The sequence below is a fragment of the Mauremys mutica genome, chromosome 1 (assembly GCF_020497125.1).
Source record: "Mauremys mutica isolate MM-2020 ecotype Southern chromosome 1, ASM2049712v1, whole genome shotgun sequence".
Lineage (NCBI taxonomy): Eukaryota > Metazoa > Chordata > Testudines > Geoemydidae > Mauremys > Mauremys mutica.
The window spans coordinates 281,307,209-281,319,923 of NC_059072.1; the positions used below are offsets into that span (position 1 = coordinate 281,307,209).

At 38.1% G+C, this 12,715-nt stretch overlaps 1 long non-coding RNA gene across 1 annotated transcript in view; it reads right to left on the minus strand.

Annotated features, from left to right (window-relative positions):
* The window catches only part of LOC123366974, a 52,930-nt gene extending 42,710 nt beyond the window's left edge, over positions 1–10,220 (minus strand). Inside the window, exons 1-2 of the long non-coding RNA XR_006578244.1 lie at positions 10,122–10,220; positions 8,088–8,275 (exon numbers count right to left, since the gene is read on the minus strand). This is a non-coding gene — a long non-coding RNA (uncharacterized LOC123366974). The remainder of the gene's footprint in view (positions 1–8,087; positions 8,276–10,121) is intronic.
* Between the last annotated feature and the right edge of the window lie 2,495 nt (positions 10,221–12,715).

The window sequence follows — 12,715 nt, forward strand, 5'->3', positions numbered from 1 at the left end:
TCTGAAGTCTGTAGTCAGCTTTGTCTAGCATCCTCTCATCCAAGTCTACTCTCAGCCAGGCACTAGCAAAAGCATAGAACTCATTATTCAAGTCTGATTAAAATTAAACATGGATTAAAACATTAGAAGTAGCACCATTTTTCCCTGTCCATCCCCCAACCCTCTGCCAATATCAGAGATGTTGGGTCAGGCCACATATTCAGTCAGTGCTTACTAAAACCCTGTAAGTTGCATGTGATAACCCTTGGTTTCCCCTACAAACACCTATTCTGGTACCTGATTTCCACAGTTGCCCCCAGCCCCACTAGAATGGAACACACAGACAGGAGATATTTATACATACAGAGAACATGAAAAGGTGGAAGTATGCATAACAACAGGAAAAGTCTAATCAATTGAGATGAGCTATCATCAGCAGGAGGAAAAAAAACTTTTTGAAGTGATAATTAAGATGGCCCATAGAAGGTGTGAGGAGAACTTAACATAGGGAAATAGATTCAATTAGTGTAATGACCCAACCATTCCCAGTCTCTGTTTAGGCCAGTGTTAATTGTATCTAATTTGCATATTAATTCGAGTTCAGCAGTTTCTCTTTGGAGTCTGTTTTTGAAGTTTTTTTGTTGCAAAATTGCCACCTTCAAGTCTGTCACTGAGTGTTTAGAGAGGTTGAAGTGTTCTCCCACTGGTTTTTGAATGTTATGATTCCTGATGTCAGATTTGTGTCCATTTATTCTTTTGCCTCCAGCTTCCATCCCGGACACACCACACAATCCATTGTCTACAGCCAAGCTCTAAGATACAACCGTATTTGCTCCAATCCCTCAGACAGAGATAAACACCTACAAGATCTCTATCAAGCATTCTTAAAACTACAATACCCACCTGCTGAAGTGAAAAAACAGATTGACAGAGCCAGAAGAGTACCCAGAAGCCACCTACTACAGGACAGGCCTAAAAAAGAAAATAACAGAACGCCACTAGCCATCACCTACAGCCCCCAACTAAAACCTCTCCAGCGCATCATCCAAGATTTACAACCTATCCTCACTCTCACAGATCTTGGGAGACAGGCCAGTCCTCGCTTATAGACAGCCTCCCAACCTGAAGCAAATACTCACCAGCAACCACACACCATACAACATAAACACTAACCCAGGAACCTATCCTTGCAACAAAGCCCAATGCCAGCTCTGTCCACATATCCATTCAAGTGACACCATCATAGGACCTAATCACATCAGACACGCCATCAGGGGCTCATACACCTGCACATCTACCAACGTGATATATGCCATCATGTGCCAGCAATGCCCCTCTGCCATGTACATTGGCCAAACCGGACAGTCTCTACGCAAAAGAATAAATGGACACAAATCTGACATCAGGAATCATAACATTCAAAAACCAGTGGGAGAACATTTCAACCTCTCTAACCACTCAGTGACAGACTTGAAGGTGGCAATTTTGCAACAAAAAAACTTCAAACACAGACTCCAAAGAGAAACTGCTGAACTCGAATTAATATGCAAATTAGATACAATTAACACTGGCCTAAACAGAGACTGGGAATGGTTGGGTCATTACACTAATTGAATCTATTTCCTTATGTTAAGTTCTCCTCACACCTTCTATAGGCCATCTTAATTATCACTTCAAAAAGTTTTTTTTCCTCCTGCTGATGATAGCTCATCTCAATTGATTAGACTTTTCCTGTTGTTATGCATACTTCCACCTTTTCATGTTCTCTGTATGTATAAATATCTCCTGTCTGTGTGTTCCATTCTATGCATCCGAAGAAGTGAGCTGTAGCTCACGAAAGTTCATGCTAAAATAAATTTGTTAGTCTTTAAGGTGCCACAAGTACTCCTGTTCTTTTTGCGGATACAGACTAACACGGCTGCTACTCTGAAACCCAGCCCCACTGTTTCCCCTACCACATCCTAGCTCCTCCCCACAATCAATCTGTGACCTATTCTCCATCACCTGGCTGTATTCATAATCCCCAACTGGATTATTTCCACTACCCTTTCACCCCAACAGATATGTGCTACTTTGGTACTTTTCTGGGATTTCATTTATATGTTCTATCAAAGCTGAAGTTTACTCCTCTGGCCTAGGTGCACATGGTTTTTTGCCAGAAGATCATTTTCCCATACATATGTAATAATATATCAGTAGAGCATAGCTATATATAGTTAGTATTATTTAAGAGTCTAAACAAACAGCCCTAATATACACAGCTTTTTCTTCTGCAATCAAGTCACTTACTACTAAGTCATCCTCAGCAGGGAGTGGAAGAGTCATAGTAGATATCTGGATTTGTTCAACTAGTTAAACTAATCCTGCAAAGACCAGCTATTTTCCTTTGAATTCATCCAGATCATCCTTACTACACATTTTTTGAAGACAAATCTGGAGTTTACAAAGGAAGTACTTTGCTGCAAGTTCCATGCAGGAATGTCTGTGAAACCAAAAGATAAGAGGTTTGTAAATTCCTCTAACATAGAACAGAGATACGTTAGTTAGGTACATCTCAAGCATTTACCTAGCTCCAAGTCCAGTACATCCTGTCAAGGATTTGTGTTGTTATATTGTTATTTTAGCACAAAGGATTGTTCTCTTAAAATAATTAAGTATAAAATATTTCAATACTTGTGATCCAATAATATCCCTCAAAGCCTAAGCTATATTTTAAAGGCAATTTAAATTATACACTGTTCAGGATGTGAGAGAGATCTAAATCCTGCTACTGTATTTTATACACATACCCATACTAACAGTGTCAATGATTGGGTAGAATATACTTTATTGTATTTTGGGTATGCACACACTTCCAAGCTGATATTTTTCAATAATAAAAAATTAAAAACCATTTTTATATTTAAGCAGATCAAAATATTATTTGATTATTACTTTTTAATTACTACATCCCCTCCCCCACCCCCAAATCATTGCTTTTGTGCTTATGAAAGCACTGGGTACATTATTTAATCAACAAAAGTTCCTGACAGACTGTGCAGACAACTGGATATTTGTTACTGAAGTGAAGTAATGACACAGCAAAGCAAGGAAAGTGGTCTTGATTGTGCTCAACCAAGTTAAAACTAAAATCCTTAATAGGGTTTACCCACTTGCAAAGGCTTTGGAATTAGGAAATGTGAATTGCGGAATCCAATCCCAACTTTTGCCAACACTTCCATTTTTCCAAGTATAACTGTGAAGATGCTGAAACCAAACATATAACTATGTAAGGTCAGATGCACAGCTGGTGTAAATAGGTATTACTTCATCATTGTAGCTCACGATCTAACTCAGGCCTTTTGTTGTTACTGTACATTTCAAATAAAATGAATATAATTACATGAGAGAGAAAGCTAGGCCAGCACTATAGACCAAAGAGGCATGTCTTGTTAATGCATCACAACCACATATCTGCCTCGCATCAACAGAATAAGGCAGAGTTGAACAATGACTCTCTGGTCTGTATAAATGTGTAATCTTGGCTCCATTGACATCAATGGAAAAACTACCATTGCCTTCAGTGGGGCTAGGATTTTACCCAGGCTGTTGTATAGATATAACCAATATATTTTATTAATGTAGCACATTCAGCTATTCTTCCTTATGATATGAAAATATGGCAAATGATGGTTGCTGTATCCATCACACCTGAACTAAACTACCGTGTTGCAAATATAAAACTTTGTCTTTATTCAGTTATACAGTGCATGACTAGAACTTCCAGGATTTTAGCTTTTTTGCTATTTTTTCTGATACACCATCTTCCAGTCCCAGTGTTTCAGTGACATCAGTTTAGACTCTATTAGATTCAGTAGGCCAAATCCTGAAATGGTATGTAAGGTAGTGTAAATTACATATCAATAAGTGGTGTGAGTTTAAGGAAATCCAAGTTGGTCTTACATGCAAGCTGAGGAGGCCAGAAGAGGTTGTTAGGTGACACCAACTTAAACTCACTTAAACTCTCCACTAAATTCAGCCCAAGATCTTTAATTTTCTGACTTCCCTCTTCCATATTTCATTCTGTTTGCACCAGTGCCCCCCCAAAAACAGCCCCTGAAAGCAGAAGAACCACAGCTCAGCCAGAAAACACAAAGTAACTTCAGAGGCCGTGTTGTATCCCTTTTCATCTTTTCAATGCAGACAGTCTGGAGATTTATTGATTCTTCTTTGTTAAATTAACACAGAATAGCTTCAAGTTGAAGATACTTTTAACACCAAAAATAGCTGAGGATCAAACCCTAGTTCAACTAAATGTCCTTTTTGTAACAAATTAATATTATGATACAGTACTGAAGATCTTGTTTCACTAATGACCCAAAATAACTGTCCAACATACATGGTCAAAGGATCAATTGGACTTATTTTTAGGTGTTTCCTAATGTCTTTCTATCTTTTTTCCACTCAGCTTCTTAGTACTACACTTTTGGGAAAAGCTGGGTGGCACTGGGATTTACCAGAATTAAAATCAATATAATAGCCTCTGATAATAGCTTCCTTTAAAAATGGAAGTCACTATTCTCTAAAAGTTTGATGTTTTTAACCAAGTGTAAACCAGATTCTATGTGTCAGCAGGAACTTTATGGTTTGGGAACAGTTGGAATAACTTCTTGTGTTACAACTTCCTTTCCATTTAGTTTTAGGTGTTGTAGAATATTAATATATAAGTTTAACTGTATAATTATCTACCTGTTTGAAATCTGTTAGTAGGTTGTCTCTTACATCCTCCCTAGGAGGGCCAGCTAGGTAGCATGACAGAATACATGACAAGTTCACAAATGGCAATACTTTAAACAATTGGGCTAAGATTGAAGGCATTCTCAAAACTTGATTCCTTACTCCCTTCCCATTCCTTTGCAGTCACATAATAATCAAGCACAATCTAATCCTGTATTCCTTTTCTTCTACAGTGTTTAGCGTGCACGTTGATTTGCAACAAATAATATATATATGTGTATTGAGCTAGGTGAGAAATGGTTTTTGTGTCCCATGAAAGTTTTAAAGATTTCAAAAATTCTTCTTGTCCGAGGGCAGGGCTTGGGGAAGAGAGCATGAGAAAGAGAGAGAGAGAGTGTGTGTGACTAACTAACTACCCCTGAAGAACCAATAGCCCAATAGTTAGGGCGCTCACCTGGAAGTTGGGAATCAGGTTCAAGTTTCTGCACTTGAAGTTATATATATATATAACTTCAAGTGCAGAAACTTGAACCTGATAGCATGACAGAATACATGACAAGTTCACAAATGGCAATACTTTAAACAATTGGGCTAAGATTGAAGGCATTCTCAAAACTTGATTCCTTACTCCCTTCCCATTCCTTTGCAGTCACATAATAATCAAGCACAATCTAATCCTGTATTCCTTTTCTTCTACAGTGTTTAGCGTGCACGTTGATTTGCAACAAATAATATATATATGTGTATTGAGCTAGTTATATATATATAACTTCAAGTGCAGAAACTTGAACCTGATTCCCAACTTCCAGGTGAGCGCCCTAACTATTGGGCTATTGGTTCTTCAGGGGTAGTTAGTTAGTCACACACTCTCTCTCTCTCTCTTTCTCATGCTCTCTTCCCCAAGCCCTGCCCTCGGACAAGAAGAATTTTTGAAATCTTTAAAACTTTCATGGGACACAAAAACCATTTCTCACCTAGCTCAGCGTTAGGCACCAAATAAGTCCTTTAAAAAATAAGGGATAAACAATCACTCAACCAATGGGGACTGCAATCCTGGAGGTGATTATGGACCACTGGATACTTTATATTAGGTGTAAACTGATTATGTTTCTGTTTGTTACACTGTGAGCACTTCCATTGATCAGTACTTGTATTGATTATAAATACTCCAAACTGGAAAGAGGCACACATTTCTAAGTGTTTGTCATAGGTCTCACCCCCACTTGGAGCTGTTGGGTTCACAAGATGGGGACCTGCATGGATCCTTCTAAACTTAAATCCTAGTTTAGATCTGGTAAAAGCTGCCACCACCCAATAATGTACGTGTATTGGGACACAGTCCTTCCCCAAAATCCTTGGGGATCCCAAGAGCCCCAAATCCATGGAGTTCTTACACCTAGGAGAAATAAACCATTCCCCCCTTCTTCTCTCCCCCCTCCCTTTTTCTAGGAGAGATACCGGGCTCCAACTACAGAGGGATGCCTCCCTCCTCCCCTTTTCCTGAGAATCCACCCAAGGAAAGATCAACCAAGTCCTTAACAGAAGAGATTTATTAAAGAATAAAAAAGAAAGTAACTATCTCTGTAATACCAGGATGGAACAATACACAGAGTTTAACCTATCAACCTGGAGAGAATTCCCCCTCCCCCTTTCTTTCTCAGTAAAAGCAAAGTAACAGCAAACAGAAATAAAGAATTTCCTTCAGCAAACACACAATTGCAAATGTAGAAATCAAATTATAAGACTAATCCGCCTTTCTAATTAATACTCACTATTGGATAGTAGGAACTACTCCAGGAGAACTTGGAGACATGTCTGGTCTCTCTTAGATCCAAAAAGAGAACACTCTAACAAAGAACACAGACAAAGGCTTCCCTCCACGGAGATTTGAAATTATCCTGTCCCTTGATTGGTCCTCTGGTCAGGCGTTTCTCAGGTTACTGAGCTTGTTAACCCTTTCCAGGTAAAAGAGACCTTAACCCTGATCTGTTTATTTATGACAGTGTTAAGTAAATTCACACAGTTTCTATCCTCCCACAACAATCATATAGGAAAACAACAGGTGGTAAAATAACACACATATACCTACAAATAATGCTGCAAAGAGTCATGCATGTGCTTAACTTTATACACAGTCCCACTGATTTGAAGTCTTTGGAAGATGGACCAAAAGTTCTCAAATGAGATGAGCCATTTTTATGGAGAATAAGATATCTGTCCCATAAGTAACTTTTACCAATATCTTGATGTTATTGGTTTCCTTCATTTCTATCCACACTCTTAAGTCTTTCAGATTTATCTTACTATTCATTAGATAGGTCTCTCCATCCCCATCCTGCTACGTGTTATCACCATAGGAAACTAGCTATCAAATTTGGGGCCAAATCCAGCACAAAGTATTTGGTCTTTTGGGCCATGAAAGCCCTGAATTGTTACAGATTCTGGCTTTGAGATATGCTGTCTTGGAAGCCACTCAACCCAACCACAAAATAATCCTCCAAATGCATGGAAGCAAGTTGTAGAGCTGCCAGGTGTTGGAAACGTTCTACTTGTCTCACACATTATACAGGACTTGATTCTCATGACACCATAGTTTTCAGAAATCAATCCAGCTTTATTATGACATTCTGCACAGGTATGGCATAAGGGCTGAGTTTATTTTTAAATATACCTGAGAAGAGAGGCTTCCTGTCAGCCGGGGAAGAAACAGTCCAATGTTAGGATATTAGAAAATTCATTATGCATAGTCAGTGGAATCCTCTGACATCTTTCCCAAGAGCCCAGTTCCTATATAGGGGAGATGTCAGAGTTTCTGCCCTAGGGAAAGGAGTAGGGCAGAATACGTTATTTAACTTTAAGTAATTACCAGAAGTAAAAGATTTCCTCCTTCAAACAGGAAGCACCTTTATTGCTGAATGGACTCTTTGTTCTAAAAATTGATAAATTGTGGCAAAAATAAAGTCTTTAAAGAAAGCTTGCCAACTAGGTAAGATTTTAAACCCTTATAGTTCTAGTTTAAATGATTTTTTTCATATTTGTTCCTAGAATTCATTGCTTCATTTATCATGTATACAGTCAGCTGAAAAGGAAATATTATGAGCATTAGGTAGGTCTCCTACTGTAAAACATATTAAGCACAATGTGACTGCCTCCTTCCGTCATCTGCTGGAGTTGTAGGCAGAAAAAAATATTGGCAAATCTGAAAAACAGTTTCTTTCTCTGATGTATATTTTAAAATTATAACCAGAAATTTGGGATTGCCAGTCTCTCCAACCACAGGATATGTCTTTAAATATGTTGCAAGTGTTTATCTATATTAGAACAAAACAAACAAGAACCATCTCTTTTCTAAGGAAAATACCACATATCGTCAAACAATGCACTTCACATACCTGTATTTGTTTAAGTGCACATTGCCTCAGGGCAAGACAGGGGTGGGATACTTAGAAGAACTCATTTCCTTGGCATCCTCAGTCATCAGGGCTCTGTGCAGAACAACTCTGTGATTAAATTGCCCTCTTGCACCAGAGAACTGTAGCAGTAGTGTTGACAATTGTCTTCTGAGATGATGCAGTTGATCCTACAAGAGCAGGAAAATGTTTTTTCAATATTCTGGGAGATATTTTAAAAGGTAATTAGGTGCCTAACTCCCTTAGGCACATATTATCTTTAAAATGTTGCCCTCTCTGTAATATCAGGCAACATTTGATTGTCTGGTTCTGCTCCTCTCTCCCCCCCCCCCCCACATACCTCCACCACATATGTGCACACACACACACAATGTGTCTGACTCTGGACTGTGGAATGGTCAGTGTAGAGGGAGGGCCCTTTATTATTAAACATTTGCATTACAGTAGTATGAAGGGGCTCCAAATGAGATCAAGTCCTCATTGTACTAAATGTTGTACAGTCATACAATAAAGACATTCCCTATCCCCAAAAGCTTACAAGCTAAGTAGACAAGATTGACAGGGTGGGAGGAGAAACAGAGAGGTGTCACAGCAAGACATATGAGGAAATAGCACCTGCTCTCCCCCCTAAATCTGGAATAAAAAATCTGAGTAAACCCAAACATGAAAGCAATGGGGTAGCGGAATTACACCCTCTTGTTCTCATTAGCCACCAAATCAGGGCTGTGACAATTTACCCCATGGTGAATGAGATTCTAGTGATTCTGAGGAAGTTTCTGCTAAAAAGCAAATTAATATTCCAAAGAAATTGCAAGGTTGCAGAGACCACTTTCAGAAAGTGTCATAGTGACATTTTATAAGAAAAAAAGATATGGACTGCAAAGGAAAGGTTAATATGTACAATGCCAAATTTGTACTACAGTGGAATACAAATATTTGCCAAAGGTGGTGGGTAAGAAGTAGGCAAGTTACAATGGGAGCGACTTGTAGGCAGTCTGTGTTATCAAAAACAAAACCCCAAACAAACAAACCCCCAAACACTTCCTGCATGACAGCATTAACAACATTGGACCTTCAAATTTGGAACCAGAGACTATTTAATCTTAGTGCCTGTTCTTTAATATTCAACCAAGCTGGTACACTTTTGCAAAGCATTACAGAGTATCTCACAGACAGTATGTGAATACTTAATAAGTTCTCTGTATACGCTTTGCTATAGCTCATGTGACACTTAGCAAAGCTCTGCCAGTTACTTAAAACCCAGCCAAAAAGAAAAAAAGAGAGGGAAAAATAAAACTTTACATAGTTTGAAATTAGAATGACATGTCAATGCCAGTTGAAGACTCCACAAACAGCTGGAGGATATTGACATTGTAAAATCATGTTCATTATAAATGAACAGTTTGAAAACATCAGCAGAAAGCACTTGCAAAGATTGCCAGTATATCCATATGCCTCCAAAGAATTTCCACACAATGATTGCAGTTGCATTACAAAGACTGTGACAATCACAAACATTTGTAACCAGTCCACTAGCTAATGATGTCTTTTTGCAAATGGATTGGAGAGGGTGAGTCATTTCAGGAATTATTTTCAGAGCACTTTCACAAAATCACTGGATATGGTAGACTAAGCAATGGGTTGTTACAGAGATCCCTTACCAACTTTCCAGTCATTAACATTTCAATAATGTTAAAATATCCTACTCTGGCTGCAAATGGAATTATCCAAATATTGGGATTGTATGTCGGGCCACACTTTATAATTTTAAAAAAACTGTGCTACCATTCTGGTCACAGTTTATTTTTGGAGATTATTAAGAGGGTTCAAAATGTACTTGAACCTGAGTTACTAGAACCAGCTCAATCACCACTAGGTTCTATTCCCAACAATCTTCTTTGCCTTTACAGCCCAATGGAAAGTTACTCCTGGGATGCCTGGTCCCAACAACCTGTCACTGATCTATGTGGGATATTTTTTCCACCACCTGTGGTGTCCTTTAAAAAGTTCTTGCACCTTAGGGAGAGCCCCTGAACCAGCCAGTTGTAGTTAGAGAGAAGGGATGTAATTTGAGTCCCCTCCGTTTCTTCCCCCAGCCCAGCCGGAAGTTTCTTCAGGCACCTGTAGTCCTGGCAACCTGCCCCCTCCTCCCCCACCCCAACATTCTCTTGGAAACCCTTCCATCAGTTCTAGTCACTCCAGGACTCATGAACAAACATCCACTGACCCTTTACTGACACATACTTCATTTCACATTTATATTGCCACCCTTTGCTTTCCCTATCTCACCAGGAGACTTTCTTTTGTCATGTTAATTCTTATTTTTACATACACCCTTTTCTCCTATTCCTCCTATTTGTCTACTTCCCAGCACTCTTTACCAATTCCCTATCCACCCCCACCTCTCACCCCTAAATCATTGCCACATTCACCACCTCAGTTCAATACATCGCCCTCCTGGAAAAAAGTAATAAGTTAATCATTTATAAACACTGACTGAGGGGGTGCTTTTTTATTATGAAAATATATTGAAGGGCACATCTCACTACCATAATCCTTGTCTTCCCTTCCGCCAGCCTCCCTATAATTGTGTCATGCATAAATGTAGATTGTAAGCTCTTTGGAGCATCACCTTTAGGTTCTGTGAGGCAACTAATTTTGTCAGCTCAAAAAATACTAACAACGATATTAAGAAAAGGAGGATATGTTAAAAATATGATTGTTCTTAGAATTATACAGTGTTGGATACTGCTGAGGTCAGTTTGACTCCCCTTTTCCTAGCAATTAATGAAAAGCATGCCTATTCGCCTGATGTGGACCTTTAACTTGATAAAACCTAAATATGTAGATAATTAAACCAAAATTGTTTTGTTGCTTGTTGGATAGCACGGTATCATTAATGTTCCAGAAAGATAACAATAACACTGAGACATTCTTGCAATGACTTGAGTTGCTAAAGATCTTCAGTCCAGCTTTTTCTTATCAGACTCCATTGCAAATGACAGTCAGGAACAGCGAAGTATTTTGCAGATATCTAAAAACTGACTTGCAACATTAGCTTTGGATAGTCATCTCTCTTAGTCTGCCCTGTTGGTGCAGTTCCACTTTGTATAAGTAATTCAATATTCTTTGAGAGAGAGAGAGAGACCGACTCTACAGCTGAATGGCACTTACCTAGCATGTGAGAGATTCAGGGAGAACAGTTTTAGCCAAAACATTTATGTTGCGTATATTGCACACCATATATTCTATGTTAGAATAAAGCTTTATATTTGAATGGTACAATGCTTATTCTTGTTCACTTATGCTTATTATCCCATAACACTTTGCACAGCTGAAGTCAGCTTTGGTACTAGCAAATATAAAATCTGTCAAAATCAAGATGCACTAGTTCTATGTCCTAGTCCAGGTGCCTTCACAGGCAGCCTGTTTGGAATGTAATACCCAAAACAGAGATAAGAAAAAGTACAGAACAAAATAAGTTAAGGAACAGTAACAAATTGGTAGACTGGATTTTAGTGATGTACAATGAGGTTTGTAACTTGTAAATCCATACTATAATTATAGCTAGTTTAAATATCTATTTCTAAAGTACACCTTCTGTGTAAAGTGAACATGCTATGAGATAAGAATTGCTTCCTAGAAGGAATGTACTATCTCTCCTTTTCAAATTGTGCTGTTTTGTCTCTAGACAACAGATTTGACTAAGTCTGGTTTATTGGTCTCTTGCACATATTGCATAATGAACCACAAATGTAGTCAATCAATTGGCTATACCATTTAATCAACAGCAGGACTTGAATCAGATTTTTCCAAATCCCAGGCAAGTGCCCTAATTACTGGGCTACTGGTTATTCAGGAGTAGCCCTCTATCTTGTGAAAATTTTCAAAAGGTCTTAGTTTTCTCCCAGTGAAAAAGGGAAAACTTGTTATATCTCTAAAAGTTTTGTGGGCCAGGAAAACTGTTTTAATGCCAGGTCTACTACTTACTACATAAATGATTTTTTTTTCTATAAGAAATTTCTGAAATTTATATCTGTTTTGAATTGTATAATTCTGTTTACTGATGCTAATATTTGCAAAGGTCGATGTCTAAAGTGAGGCTTTAATTCCATATTTAGGCACCTAAATAAGTGACCTTATGTTCAAAAGGCTCATCATATTGCAATTTAGGCACTTATTTTGATTATCTTATCCTTAAAATTCTTGGCCATTTTTTTTAATTGCAGTAAAGATAGAGCATTTAAACAGAAGGGGAAAAATAAGTTCTGCAAAGATTTAGTTCTCATTTATACTATGGATTAGACATTCCTACAGGGAATGCTACAGTTTATTAATCTTTATGCATACACTCAGAGAGGGCAAGAAATACTGGAAAGATTTTAAAAACATAAGTACATATGAGAGTCAAATGAGATTTGTGGTGTTTATATCATGTTGTATACTGTCTGAAGCAATCTAAGGATACAGACAATTCCTACATCCTTATTTTTCCTTTGGGATTACAGGGCTAAGATACCAAGCTTTCACAAATAAATTTACTGACTGGAATATATACAGTTCTTATTCGTATGTAAACAAACAGGCTATGACTTGAAGCCACACAATGG